This window comes from Eurosta solidaginis, chromosome 3, assembly GCF_040869045.1.
Source record: "Eurosta solidaginis isolate ZX-2024a chromosome 3, ASM4086904v1, whole genome shotgun sequence".
In the NCBI taxonomy this organism is placed as follows: Eukaryota; Metazoa; Arthropoda; class Insecta; order Diptera; family Tephritidae; genus Eurosta; species Eurosta solidaginis.
In genome coordinates this window covers 25,966,832-25,981,882 of record NC_090321.1, presented here as the reverse complement: position 1 = coordinate 25,981,882, position 15,051 = coordinate 25,966,832, and positions in this window count along the sequence as shown.

The window sequence follows — 15,051 nt, the reverse complement described above, 5'->3', positions numbered from 1 at the left end:
AGACGTTGCTTATGGACCATTTTGCTCGTCTTGCTATTTCGCTGCTAGCGAAGGTGAGATCTATAATGGATCGTCTGGTACCTGTATCGAAGGTATATATCCCTGGTTCATTTAGGAGTTCTAGCCTCAAAGAAGTAAGACTTTCGAGGAGAACTCTCCCTCTTTCGTTGGTTCGTCTACTTCCCCACACAGATGACCATGCATTGAAGTCTCCACACACTAAAAGCGGGTGTTTACCTCGTGCTTCAATGGTGATCCCGTATATCATGTCTTCGAACTCGGCGATGGTCATGCTCGGAGGGGCATAGCAACTGAAGACGTATATACCGTTGATTTTTGCCCACGTGAATCCTGCTACCGTTGGCGTCATAATTTCCTGTGGGAGAAATTTCCCTGGTGCCCAAATTGAGGCTTTCCCTGCTGAATCTGAGAGCCAACCCTGCTCCTGGCGATTTTTGTATTGTTCAGAGAGTACCACTATGTCATATCCTCCTTCATAGACTGTTTGGGATAATAGCTCTTGGGCTGCCTCGCAATGGTTTAAATTGAGCTGCAATACCCTCATGAGACAGTCATTTTGCTGCCCTCTCGTTGTGGGCATTTAAAACTGCCTGCTGAATGTTGTCCCCCACATAGCGCGCATTTCGGTGCATTTTCGCAACTTGCAGCCTTATGACCTTCCTGGCCGCATTTCCTGCATAGGCTAGACCTATCTACAGTCTCCTTACATTTCTGAGCTATATGCCCGTAGCCCCAGCACCTATAACAGCGTTTTTCTTGCTTGAGCTCTCTAATTCGGCAGGAAACCCATCCTACCCGGATTCTTTGCGTATTAAGAACCGCCTTGGCATCATCCGCTGTAAGGCTTATAAGTGCCGACTTCGTGCCACTGTACCCTGTGCGTATGCTTTTTATGGCAGCCACATCTGGAAGTTTGATGTTGCATTGCTGGTGGAGGGCGTTGCAAATCTCCTCGGGCGTAGTAATCTCATCGAGATCTCTGCACTGTAGCGTGACCATTTGGGACTTTGTTATAACTTTAGCCGAGTCCTTTAGTACCGCTTCAATTTCTGCTTGGTACGCGCTTGTTTTCCCATCTTGCGATTTTTTCAGCTCTAGTAACAGCTCTCCTTTCGCCGTTCTTCTAATCGTTTTGACGTCATCACCCAGGGATTTTAATTCGTCGCATCTTCTCACTTTACGCAATATGTCGGCGTACGTCGCATCCCCCGCCTTGGAAATGATGATTGCATCCGGCCTAGCCTTAAGTGATTTTTTCTTGCTCTTCTTTTTGGCTAACTGCCACTCTCCCGTCTTTTGGGCTGCAGTTTCCTCTTTCCGCTCCGTCTTCTCTTGCGTTTCTTGCCGTCGTTTGTGTCCACCCACGTGCCCTGGTAAGACATCTTTTAGAGTAGTAGTGGGTTTTACCACGTTGTTCTCCTTGGTCGAGTACGAATTATTCCTCGGTCGCTTTCCGGGGGGTGATGGACTTCTATCCTTGGCGCATTCGCTTGCACGCAATTTATGTTCTAAATTCTTTACCTCTAGGGCCGACTCGATGTACAGCACTTTTATTACGGAGGCCAAGCGCTTGATTTCCGCGTGTATATTATTACGCCCTATGAAGAACTGCATCAAGTCCTCAATCGCCTTGCCTAGCTTGGTCATCTTTTTCTCTCCAGGGGGGTTTTGCTGATTTAACGCAGCTGACGCCTGCTTAATTAGCTCACTTAATAATGGTGTGCCCGTTTGAGCCTTGCTGTCGGAGTTCTTTTTGCAAAGCTTCGGTGTAGCACCCGGCGACAACGCTCCTTGCTTGCTTTCGGCCTCCGCTCCTTTGGGTTTCGTTACCACTTGCGACGAAATGTTAAGGCCCCCAGCCGATGGGCCACGCCCTTCTGGAGAGCGAGCTAGCTTCCTTCCTACAAATGGATTGAACGCCATTTCATTCTCCTGTGTTTGGTTTTTTATTTTAGTATTGTTGTTGCTCATCATTTATTTAATTGGGTCCCCACTTGAGGCCGCTATCTTGGTCCGAGTGTGCAGTTACCTATATAGATCCCGTGGTTGTCTATGCGAAGGCAGGGAGGCCACGTGAAGGTTGACGCAGTCCCTCATGAAGACTGCGTTCAGAGCCAGATCAGTATTAATCGGGAGGATCTCAACCGAACCTGCACCACCAACTTAATGATGACGGACTTTGAACGTACCCCAAGGCCTGCCAAGGTTTTAACGGGACGGAGACGAATGGGACATTAACCGGAAAGTCATTTCGACGGTGTGTCAAGCCGTGTACTGAGATTTCCGAATGCCACATTCGCCAGCCCTTAACAAACATATCCGAGTCGTTGATTCCAGTATACCTTAATTAAGACCTTACTGGGCTCAGTCTTAATGTGAGAATCACCTTAAATTTACAAATAATTTACCTCTTTACCTTCCTGAGTGTGTATCCCACGTCGTATAGTTGCCTCCCTATCTTGGGTAGGTATTCCCTCGAAGCAACCCCGCACTAGGCTGTGGATGCTTAATTCAGGGCGGCATCTACTCGCCCTGTCACTGGTGGTTCTCAGGGTGCGTTAGGCCTTTTAAGCCAAACCCTCCTCACCAGCCGCTCTTGGTCGAGGGCTGCTTATTTGATATTCGCAGCTAACCTAATTAATAGCCCGTTCACTGTCCGCCAGCAGTGACCCCCTTGGCCTGAGCTCAGCCACCTTACGTCTTACCTATATCAAAGAAAAGTTGGCTCAGACGGATATCCCACCGATTTGTATTGGTACCGACCAAATTAAACTGGTGAGTAAAATTACAAACCTTGGCTTTGTAGTCAACTCCAGTTTGACTTGTGTTGACCACATTAACCAGGCTAAAGGAAGGGTGTATGGCGCACTGCGAAATCTGAAGCTATCGGCGATGTTTACTCCTCGTAACATCCGCCATAAATTGGCTATCCAATTAATTTTACCTTATTTGACATCTTCCGAGTTTATATACAATAAGCTAGACTCGCACTCGGCTCATCGGTTATGTGGCATCGACCACATATCCCGTTGGAAATCTAGCCTTATGGGATGTCAAATATCCGACTATCTCAAAGCCAGGAGCTGCATTTTCCTTTTCCGACTCATGCTCACTAAGACGCCCCTATATCTTTATAATAAGCTTTCTTTCACAAGATCCGCTCGTTCAAACGAACTTATAGTACCCACATTTAAATCTGTTGCGTCGACTAGACTATTCTTCGTGAACACTATACGTACCTGGAATTCTATTCCCAATGCTATAAAAAATAGTATAAGTAGGAGCAACTATAAGAATGTTATCTATAACTATTTTTCTGATAATAGTATGTAGACAGGCCGTGTATTTGATCACGATACTAGAATAAATTACAAATTACAAATTAGGTTTTATGGATAGGCTTACAACGTACATATATATATATATCTGTTTATATCAGTATCATGTAACTGCTTATTTGCTTTTTGTACTACTACTTATAACTATCTTTCCTTTCATGTTGTACGATAAAAGACCTCAAATCTTATTGTACTAATAATTTTGATCATTAAATAAATACCTACATACATACATACATACATACATGTATCCGTAATATATATATATATATGAGACCACCGCTGGGTATATAATGTTCAGTTTTGTCCGAACTTAGACTTACAACCTATTCCTTGTTTGTCATTACCATTGTGAATTCATAAAAGTGGCGAATGTTTGATAAAAACGTTCACAGTAGTAAACAGCCTCGATCCCCTGTTAAACTGCTGTTCGATTACTTAAATCATTTACTCAATAGTGATTTTCAAACATTTTTGAAGACGACTGGTATATTGCATTATTTACATATTTTTAAATGTTTGCTTAACTAGCTGCTCATATTTTATCTAATAACAAGATTTTAGAAATGAAAATCAATATGTAGCCAGATTTTCTGTATACACATTTAAGAGAAAAGCTCTTTTGAAACACAAATGGACGATTTATGGCACTTCAATTTAATAACAGCGGGCAAAAGACAAACCTTTCTTCCATTCTCTGGCCATTCGCGACAGCCGTTCTCCCTGTCAGTTATTATTTGACAGGTAGGTATGGCAATAGAGGAATAGAAAGATTTTTCACTTGTATGAATTCACAATGGTCATTACTTTGTTATGATGTATTTTTGCTTCTTACTTCCTTTATATTAGGTCAGTTGGATGATTGTCCTCTTTTCATACAAACTTGCAATCAATTTTTAAGTAACTACACATTAGGGGGACTCATGAGAGCATATAAACTTATAAGGTGTAAAATTATATCCATTTACACACGCTGTTATATGAACGCACCTGGTAATATTCTTGATAAACTTAATTGTTTATCAGCTGTATTATTGGCAAACAAAATTTTTTGATTGTTATACAAATTAAAAAATGCCAAGATTGAGTGAAAAATCAAAACTAAAACGTCTTTACTAAGATATACTAGTAAATTACTTGCTGATGTTGGAGATTTCTGATGAAAATGCCTTTTGTAATGTCTGCAAGGTTGCATTCCTTTGAGTTTACCGTGTTTACACAATGAAATGTGCGCGTAAATTTATAAAAATTGTGTAAATGATTTTTCATACAAAATTTGACAGCTCGTTTACGCACTAGATAAATTTATACGTTTACACACTTTATGAGGCATTTATAAGGTTACATGAGTCCCCCTATTGAGCTACAAACGTGAAGCTTTAGGTATACGTTAGAACACCGTGACAATGCAACAAAAGGAAAAAAAATCGTTAGGTGGCGCACGGATCGAAATAATTAGATAAGAATTTGAAAATTTTCAAATCAGCTTTTAAGCAACTTCCCGACAAGTTAGAGACTTGAAATTTCAAACTTTATTCAGAGGTCGATGACAGCCGATGACAGGATACAAACAGATTCGCTAAGGGGCGCACGCATTGTGATATTTAGAACAAGTAGGGAAGGTTAAGTTCGGGTGTAACCGAACATTACATACCCAGTTGAGAGCTATCGTGACAACATAAGGGAAAATACCCATGTATGAAAATGAACAGAGGGTAACCTGGAGGATGGGGCCATGTGTAGAAGTCCACGAAAGTGGGGAAAGCTTCTGACCGCCATTCACCTGGGAATGGCCAGAGCGATTCTTTTGCATGCGGTTCAAGCAGCTCACTACTGCCGGTCGCTTGCGGCCAAGTATCCTCTGGGTAGCCGCTAAACACCCGTTTAGCGGTGAGCTAATGTGAGAAGGCGACAACCTGGCTAGGCCACTCTGACATAATCGGTTTAAGGGCTAGCCGGGGGAGATTTCATCGGCAGCGTCTGTACATCTCTAGGTGCGGCTGCAAGCGGGCAGCGGCTCGCTATATAAATGTGCCAAGTAATATTTTCACCCCCGCTGAGCGGGTTGTGCGCTGGGCTTGGGACCCGCCACGTAAAACCATACTCCAATGAAATATAACAACAAGCCTCGGATAAATACACTCTCTATTGATGACGACCATGGCAAACGTTTGAAGGACAATGAATTGAGGGCATGCACCTGGAACGTCCGCTCCCTGAATGGGATTGGTGCAGATGCCCGGCTGGTTGATGTCCTCGTCAAAGCAAAATCTGACATCACCGCCATCCAAGAAATGCGTTGGACGAAGCAAGGAAGAAAGAAGATCAAAAATTGTGACATATATTAGAGTGGCCATGCGAATAAGCGCAGTTTCGGCGTCGGATTCGTGGTGGGAGAGAGACTTTGTCGCCAAGTGCTGGCGTTCACGCCTGTGGACGAGCGTCTCGCCGCTATCCGAATAAAAGCAAAATTTTTTAATATATCATTCATCTGCGCCCATGCGCCGACAGAGGAGAAAGACGATGAGGTGAAAGACACTTTTTATGAACAATTAGAACGCACATACGAGCGCTGCCCCCGTCATGATATAAAAGTCGTGCTTGGCGACTTTAACGCCAGGGTGGGCAAAGAAGGTGTTTTTGGTCCTAGAGTCGGAAAGTTCAGCCTACACAATGAAACATCTCCTAACGGACTGAGGCTGATTGACTTTGCCGGTGCTCGAAACATGGTCATATCAAGCACGAGGTTCATGCATAAAAAGATACATCAAGCTACATGGCTGTCTCCTGATCGAAATACTCGCAATCAGATCGATCACGTTGTGATAGACGGACGTCAAGCCTCCAGTGTTTTAGATGTGCGCACGATCCGAGGACCTAATATCGATTCGGACCATTATCTCGTTTCAGCCAAAATACGCACCCGCCTCAACGCGGCTAAAAACAAAGAACAAAAAACACAAGGAAAGCTAGACGTCGAAAAGCTTCAATCACAACATACTGCCAATGATTTCGCAACTCGACTCTCACACCTGCTCTCTGAGGTCACAACTCATCCTGAAGGAATACAGGAGCAGTGGGAGCATATCTCCAAAGCACTTCGTACTGCCGCCGAGGAAAAAATTGGTTACCGGCGGCCACGAAAAAACAACTGGTATGATGAAGAATGCCGCGTTGCAACCGAAAGAAAAGACGCTGCCTACAGGGCTACGTTAAAAGCGAGCGCGACAAGAGGAGTGTGTGAACGCTATCGTGAGTTGAAAAGGGAAGCGAGACGCCTTTTCAGGAAGAAAAAAGCAGAAGCAGAAAGGCGTGAGTGCGGGGAGCTTGAGCTGCTAGCCACCAGGAATAACGCCCGAAAATTCTACCAAAAAATACGGCGACAGACGGAAGGTTTTAAGACCGGGGCAAACTCCTGTAGGAATGAAAACGGCGACCTTGTAACTGATGTCCAGAGAGTGCTTAGATTATGGAGGGAACACTTCTCTGCTCTCCTAAATGGAGGCAGCAATTCACCGCGCAGAGATGAAGAACCCGATCCCGCAATCGATGATGATGGAATATATGTCCCCCCGCCCGATTATGACGAATTTAGAATAGCAATAACCAGATTGAAAAACAACAAGGCCGTGGGCGCTGATGGATTGCCTGCGGAGCTATTCAAGTTCGGCGGCGAGGAGTTGGTAAGGCGCATGCAGCAGCTTCTTAGCAAAATATGGGCGGACGAAAGCATGCCCGACGGTTGGAATCTAAGTGTTCTTTGCCCAGTCCACAAGAAGGGGGATACTGCAAAATGCACCAACTATCGTGGAATCAGCCTTCTTAATATCGCATATAAGGTCCTTTCAAGTGTATTGTGCGAAAGATTGAAGCCCACCGCGAACCGGCTGATTGGACCTTATCAGTGCGGTTTCAGACCTGGTAAATCTACCATCGACCAGATTTTCACAATGCGCCAAATCTTGGAAAAAACCCGTGAAAAGAGAATCGACACACATCACCTCTTCGTCGACTTTAAAGCCGCCTTCGACAGCACGAAAAGGAGCTGCCTATATGCCGCTATGTCTGAATTTGGTTTCCCCGCAAAACTTATACGGCTGTGCAAAATGACGTTGAGCAACACCATCAGCTCAGTCAGAATTGGGAAGGACCTCTCCGAGCCGTTCGAAATTAAACGAGGTTTCAGACAGGGTGACCCCCTATCGTGCGATTTCTTTAATTTGATGCTGGAGAAAATTATACTAGCTGAAGAACTTAACCGCACTGGAACAATATACTATAAAAGCGTGCAATTACTGGCATATGCTGATGACATTGATATCATCGGCCTAAACACCCGCGCTGTTAGTTCTGCTTACTCCTAGCTGGAAAAAGAAGCGGTACAGATGGGTTTGATGGTGAATGAGGGCAAAACGAAGTACCTGCTGTCATCGAGCAAAGAGTCAGCGCATATGCGCCTTGGCAACCACGCTACTGTTGGCAGCCATAATTTCGAAATAGTAAAAGACTTCGTTTATTTGGGAACCAGCATCAACACTAGCAACAACATCAGCACTGAAATCCAGCGAAGAATCAATCTTGCCAATAAATGCTACTTTGGACTAGGTAGGCAATTGAAAAGTAAAGTCCTCTCTCGGCGAACGAAAATCATACTCTACAAGTCACTTATCGTCCCCGTCCTGCTATATGGGGCAGAAGCATGGACCATGACAACAGCAGATGAAGCGGCTTTGGGAGTGTTCGAGAGAAAAGTTCTTCGAAAGATTTATGGACCTCTACGCGTTGGCGATGGCGAGTACCGAAGAAGATTTAATGATGAGCTGTACGAGCTATACGCAGACATCAACATAGTCCAGCGAATTAAAACGCAGCGGCTGCGCTGGCTAGGCCATGTTATGCGAATGAAAGATGATGCTCCGGCCAAGAAAGTGTTCCTATCGGAACCCGCCTTTGGAAGCAGAGGTAGAGGGCGGTCCCCACTCCGTTGGAAGGACCAGGTGGAAAACGATTTAAACTCCCTTGGTGTGACCAATTGGCGCCGGTTGGCGGAGCGACTGGCGCGCCTTGTTGGACGGCCATAACCGTTTAGACGGTTAAGCGCCAATTAAGTAAGTAAGTAAGTAACCTGGAACGGGTTTGTATGACATGTGTATCAAATGAAAAGGGTTAATGAGTATTTTAAAAGGGAGTGGGCCTTAGTTCTATAGGTGGATGCCTTTTCGGGATATCGCCATAAAAGTGGACCAGGGGTGACTCTAGAATGCGTTTGTACAATATGGGTATCAATCGAAAGGTGTTAATAAGCATTGGGCGTGAGGCTTAGTTCTATAGGTGGACGCCTTTTCGAGATATCGTCATAAAGGTGGACCAGTGGTGACTCTAGAATGTGTTTGTTCGATATGGGTATCAAATTAAAAGGATTGGTGAGGGTTTTAAAAGAGAGTGGTGGTAGTTGTATGTGTGAAGGCGTTTTCCAGATATCAACCAAAATGTGGACCAGGGTGACTCAGAACATCATCTGTTGGATACCGCTAATTTATTTATATATGTAATACCACGAACAGTATTCCTGCCAAGATTTCAAGAGTTTTTTATTTCGCCCTGCTTTTTCATTTTCTTCTACTTAATATGGTAGGTGTCACACCCATTTTACAAAGTTTTTTTCTAAAGTTATATTTTGCGTCAATAAACCAACCCAATTACCATGTTTCATTCCTTTTTTCGTATTTGGTATAGAATTATGGCATTTTTTCATTTTTCATAGTTTTCGATATCGAAAAAGTGGGCGTGGTCATAGTCGGATTTCGGCCATTTTTTATACCAATACAAAGTGAGTTCAGATCAGTACGTGAACTGAGTTTAGTAAAGATATATCGATTTTTGCTCAAGTTATCGTATTAAGGGCCGAGCGGAAGGACAGACGGTCGACTGTGTATAAAAACTGGGCGTGGCTTCAACCGATTCCGCCCATTTGCGCAGAAAACAGTTATCGTCATAGAACCTATGCCCCTATCAAATTTCACAAGGATTGGTAAATTTTTGTTCGACTTATGGCATTAAAACTATCCTAGACAAATTAAATGAACAAGAGCGGAGCCACGCCCATTTTAAAATTATCTTTTATTTTTGTATTTTCTTGCACCATATCATTACTGGATTTGAATGTTGACATAATTTACTTATATATTGTAAAGATATTACATTTTTTGTTAAAATTTGATATTAAACTAATTTTTTTTTTTAAAGTGGGCGTGGTCATTCTCCGATTTTGCTAATTTTTGTTAAGCATACATATAGAAATGGGAGTAACTTTCCTGCCAAATTTCATCATGATATCTTCAACGAATGCTAAATAACAGCTTGCAAAATTTTTAAATTACCTTCTTTTAAAAGCGGGCGGTGCCACGCCCATTGTCCAACATTTTACCAATTTTCTATTCTGCGTCATAAGTTCAACTCACCTACCAAGTTTCATCGCGTTATCCGTCTTTGGTAATGAATTATCGCACTTTTTTTGTTTTCGAAATTTTCGATATCGCAAAAGTGGGCGGGGTTATAGTCCGATATCGTTCATTTTAAATAGCTATCTGAGATGTGTGCTCAGGAACCTACATACCAAATTTCATTAAGATATCTCTAAATTTACTCAAGTTATCGTGTTAACGGGCGGACATGGCTCAATCAAATTTTTTTTCGATCCTGATGATTTTGATATATGGAAGTCTATATCTATCTCGTTTCCTTTATACCTGTCCAACCAACCGTTATCCAATCAAAGTTAATATACTATGTAAGCTCTGCTCAACTGAGTATAAAAATGAAACGGAACGGAGGGAATTTCGGCATTGATTTTTATGTAAGTTCTCATTGAGCTACAAGCATAAAACTTAACAGATAGGTTAAAAAAGGAGAAAATAAAAATAAAATTAAAAAATTTTAAGAACTTCCTTTATATAAATGGACAAAAATCAGCGAAATATGTCTCTTTATATAAAGACATATTCATGTTAAACTTTGATTTTTATATTTTGACATAGAAATTGCAAAAATATTTCTGAGAAGTAAAAATATAAAGGTGGAGCGCAATTGATTGACTAATAATATATCCTTTCCTACCAACTTTCCAATCCAAGTAATGTGCGCTACAATTTTATATTCTTATTTCTCATAAATATTTTTACATTTTCTATGTCAAAATTTAAAAATCAAAATTTAGCATATGGCTTTATATTAGGAGACATTTTTTTGCTGATTTTTGTTCATTTATATAAAGGAAGTGATTAACACTTTTTTATTTTATTTTTATTTTTTAATTGAAACATACTTTGTTTATTAGAATAGAAAAAAGAAATAACGATGACAGGGCCTTGAGCTCGATTTGAACCACGTCAGCTCAATATCAGGTTTGGGCCTGTAAACTGTTTACATTGTCTACAGCAATTGTTAACATGTAAACAATGTAATTGTTTACAAGCTAATTGTTTACGTAAACAATTCATTTTTGTAAACAATTGTAAATAATTCATTTTTTGCTTTTTTTATGAGTCAGGAACAATCTACTACTAATTAAGCATTTTCACTATTTTTCAAACAGTTTTCCGATTCTTCATTGTTTTGGTCAATTTTCATTTTGTAATAAATAAAAAGTAACTTTTTGGACCTTCCAAATTTGTTTGACTTGACAGTTTACAATATACGCAACCCTGCTCAATATATATGTAGGTTTGTATTTACTTACTTACTTACTTAATTGGCGCTTAACCGTCTAAACGGTTATGGCCGTCCAACAAGGCGCGCCAGTCACTCCTTCTCTCCGCCAACCGGGGCCAATTGGTCACACCAAGTGAGTTTACATCGTTTTACACCTGGTCGTTCCAACAGAGTGGGGGCCGCCCTCTACCTCTGCTCCCATAGGCGGGATCCGATAGAAATACTTTCTTGGCCGGAGCATCATCTTTCATTCGCATAACATGGCCTGGCCAGCGCAGCCTCTGCGTTTTAATTCGCTGGACTATGTGGATGTCTGCGTACGGCTCGTACAGCTCATCATTAAATCTTCTTCGGTAATCTCTATCGCCAACGCGTAGAGGTCCATAAATCTTTCGAAGAAACTTTCTCTCGAACACTCCCAAAGCCGCTTCATCTGCTGTTCTCATACTCCATGCTTCTGCCCCATATAGCAGGACGGGTACGATAAGTGACTTGTAGAGTATGATTTTCGTTCACCGAGAGAGGACTTTACTTTTCAATTCCGTACCTAGTCCAAAGTAGCATTTATTGGCAAGATAGATCCTTCGCTAGATTTCAGTGCTGATGTTGTTGTTAGTGTTGATGCTGGTTCCCAAATAAACGAAGTCTTTTACTATTTCTAAATTATGGCCCCTCACTCTTTACTCGATGACAGCAGGTACTTCGTTTTGTCCTCATTGACCATCAAACCCATCTTTATCGCTTCTTTTTCCAGTCCGGAGTAATCAGAACTAACAGCGGGGGTGTTTAGGCTGATGATATCAATGTCATCAGCATATGGCAGTAATTGCACGCTTTTATAGTATATTGTTCCAGTGCGTTTAAGTTCTGCAGCTAGTATAATTTTCTCCAGCATCAAATTAAAGAAGTCGCACGATAGAGGTCACCCTGTCTGAAACCTCGTTTAGTTTCGAACGGCTCGGAGAGGTCTTTCACAATTCTGACTGAGCTGTTGGTGTTGCTCAACGTCGTTTTGCACAGCCGTATAAGTTTTGCGGGGAAAACAAATTCAGACATAGCGGCATATAGGCAGCTCCTTTTCGTAGTGTCGAAGGCGGCTTAAAATCGACGAAGAGGTGATATGTGTCGATTCTCTTTTCACGGGTGCGAAGGCAGCATCTGAACGATGCACTTATTAGGTTGAGTGATGCGTTACAGAATGAGGTTACTTTTTGCATACGTGGGAAAGCTTCCTAGTGCCAGCGTAGAGTACTCAGGATATATGCAATGCTATTGGTGATTCGAAAGTTTTCCCACCTTGCACTAGAATGGCAGTGTTCTACCGTAATTGTACAATTTGCGTTTAAATTCCCTTATGTTGCCAGATTTAACTTCATTTGGTAATTCATTGTAGAATTTGAGTCCTTTGTAGTACAAATTACATTTGTCTGCTTCTGTTCTATGAGCTGGTAAAGTAAAATCATTCCTTATTCTTGTATTTACGGAATAAGCATTTCTTACATATTTTATGTTACTTTTCAAATAATCAGGCAAGTTGCCTCCTATTGTGTTTGTAATAAACTTCATCGTATGATAAAACATAATCTGTTTAATGCTTAGCCAATTTAGAGCGGCGAGCATATCTCTGATAGGTGTGCCATAGCGTTTCCTAAGAACAAATCGCATAGCTGGGTTCTGTTGCTTTTGCAGTTTGTAAATTTGGCTATCTCTCTTAATGAATAAAAATATTGGACAATATAGGGAATGAGGTTGGATTATCGATCTGTAAAACATTACCTTGTACCGTGTACTTAAATACTTGCAGGTTCTTTGCACAAAATATACCTTTTTATCTATTTTCCCAACCGTGTAATCGATATATTCAAATAATCGTATTTGAGGTCCGATTTGGCTCATATTTGGAACAAATATTCCATACAGTCCGGTAGAAGTAACATCAAAATATTTTGGAGCTCTAGGAGAGAGAAGCACACGTGGTGCCGAGTAGAGTAGAGAATTTGGAAGGATTATGTGACCTAGATTGTAACAAATTGTCAGGAAAGGGTTCTTGTAACAATGAGTCACTAAATGAACTAAATCGAATGAGAAACAATAGGCAATTAAATAAAGACTAAAAACTTGAAAATAAAATAAGTTAAAAAAAATATTAAGTTAAACGGTTTTATTGAAAACAATACTTACATGAAGTAATAACAATACAAAAACCTATAAAATAGCATTTTTGCCGGTATAAAAACTATAAATGCGTTCTGTTTCAGGACAATACCAAATACAACTTTGCACGTCACAACCGACGAAGCCCAAAAAGTTAAAATGTTGATGCTCTAAAATATGTTGAGGAATCAGTGAATTTATCACATTTCTCCCTAAGCCAACTTAAGCCAATTTAGCAAATTGTCGCATATATGCATATATTTATTAATGCAAACAATTGTTCAAATAAATGGCCTTTTTACGCACAAAATTCAAGTTAAAGTAGCAGAATGCGTCAGCGGTGGCATTGGAAATGTGTAAGATAATAAATGAAGTGCTGATTAAATATTAAATTTTTATCTTTAAACTTTCTCTTTTTCTACAAAATTATACAGAAATTAAGTGGATGATAAAGAGATGAAAAAGAAAGCTTAGTTTTATCAATTTCCTCTTAGAAAACCAAGTGAAAGTATAAATTTAAGTGACTCGTTTTATTTCAAAGTATGGCGAATCATTTTTTACTTTTCTGACTATATTTTCTTATCTAGAAAAACTCAAAACTTTTATGTATCATTAATATTTGTACATTTCGTTTATACATATCTAGATATGTATGTCTCATTAAACAAATCAGTTTCAAAATTATTATACGCAGCGTGTTTTAATTAAGCCCTTTGCGTCCGTCCGTTAACACGATAACTCGAGTAAAAATTGATATATCGTCACAAAATTTGGTACACTGGCTTATCTTGATCGAAAATATTTTGGCATTGAAAATGGCCAATCGCAAGATTCCACTCGATCAGTTTCAATATCGAAAATTTTCTAAAATGGAAAAAATGGATTAATAAATACTGGCTGAATGATGAAACAAAGCAGGTCGACTACCTTTATAACGCAAAAAAGAAATTGAGTAAAATGTTTATTAATGGGCATGGCACCGCCCACATTGAAGTGAAGAAAATTTTTTAAGTTTTAGAAGTCATGCATCAGAAGCCGTTAATATCACTTTACAATTTCGCAGAATTATTACGTCAATTTTTTTTAAGCTGCTTGAAGCAGCAAATTTGGCAATATATTTATGACTTGTTACTTCATTACCAATCAAGATAGAGCATTGAAAAGAAAAATCCTATATGGTCCTAGGCCTCTCCTTTTAGTTAAGTTCTTCACAAAACCTTTATTACCAAAGTCGAACAAGCGTTCCAATTTAACCATATTGGCTCAGTTCATTGTTTCTAGAATCAACACTGTTTTATATAGCTGTTTACGGAAGACGATAATTGTATATATGTAGGTAGTTTGTTTCAGCTATTATATCGTTTACTGTTCTTGATATTTCTCTTTAAATGTTGCCAAGCTTGACCCCTCCCTGCCTCCTAATGTTTTATGGCGTAACCTTAAACGCCTGCGTGTATGTGGTAGGGACAATGATGAAGCTTACACACTAGATCCTGACCTGTTTAATGAAGCCTTTGTTATCTGCCCTACACCCGGCGCTCACCGTGCGTTTATCCCCCCGATAACGCCTGTTATTCCAGTAATACGTTTGAATATGAAGCTGTATCGGACTTGGACGTCATAAAGTGTATATCAAAAATTAAATCGAATGCTACTGGTGTGGATTGGATTCAAATAAGATTTATAAAAATGGTGTTACCATTCATCATTGGAGCCGTAACTCATATTGTGAATCATTGCATTACTTCGTCTTGCTTCCCTAATCAATGGAAGATTGCATCAGTTCGACCCATTGCAAAGAAGAAGTATGCCGACACTCCTTCTGAGT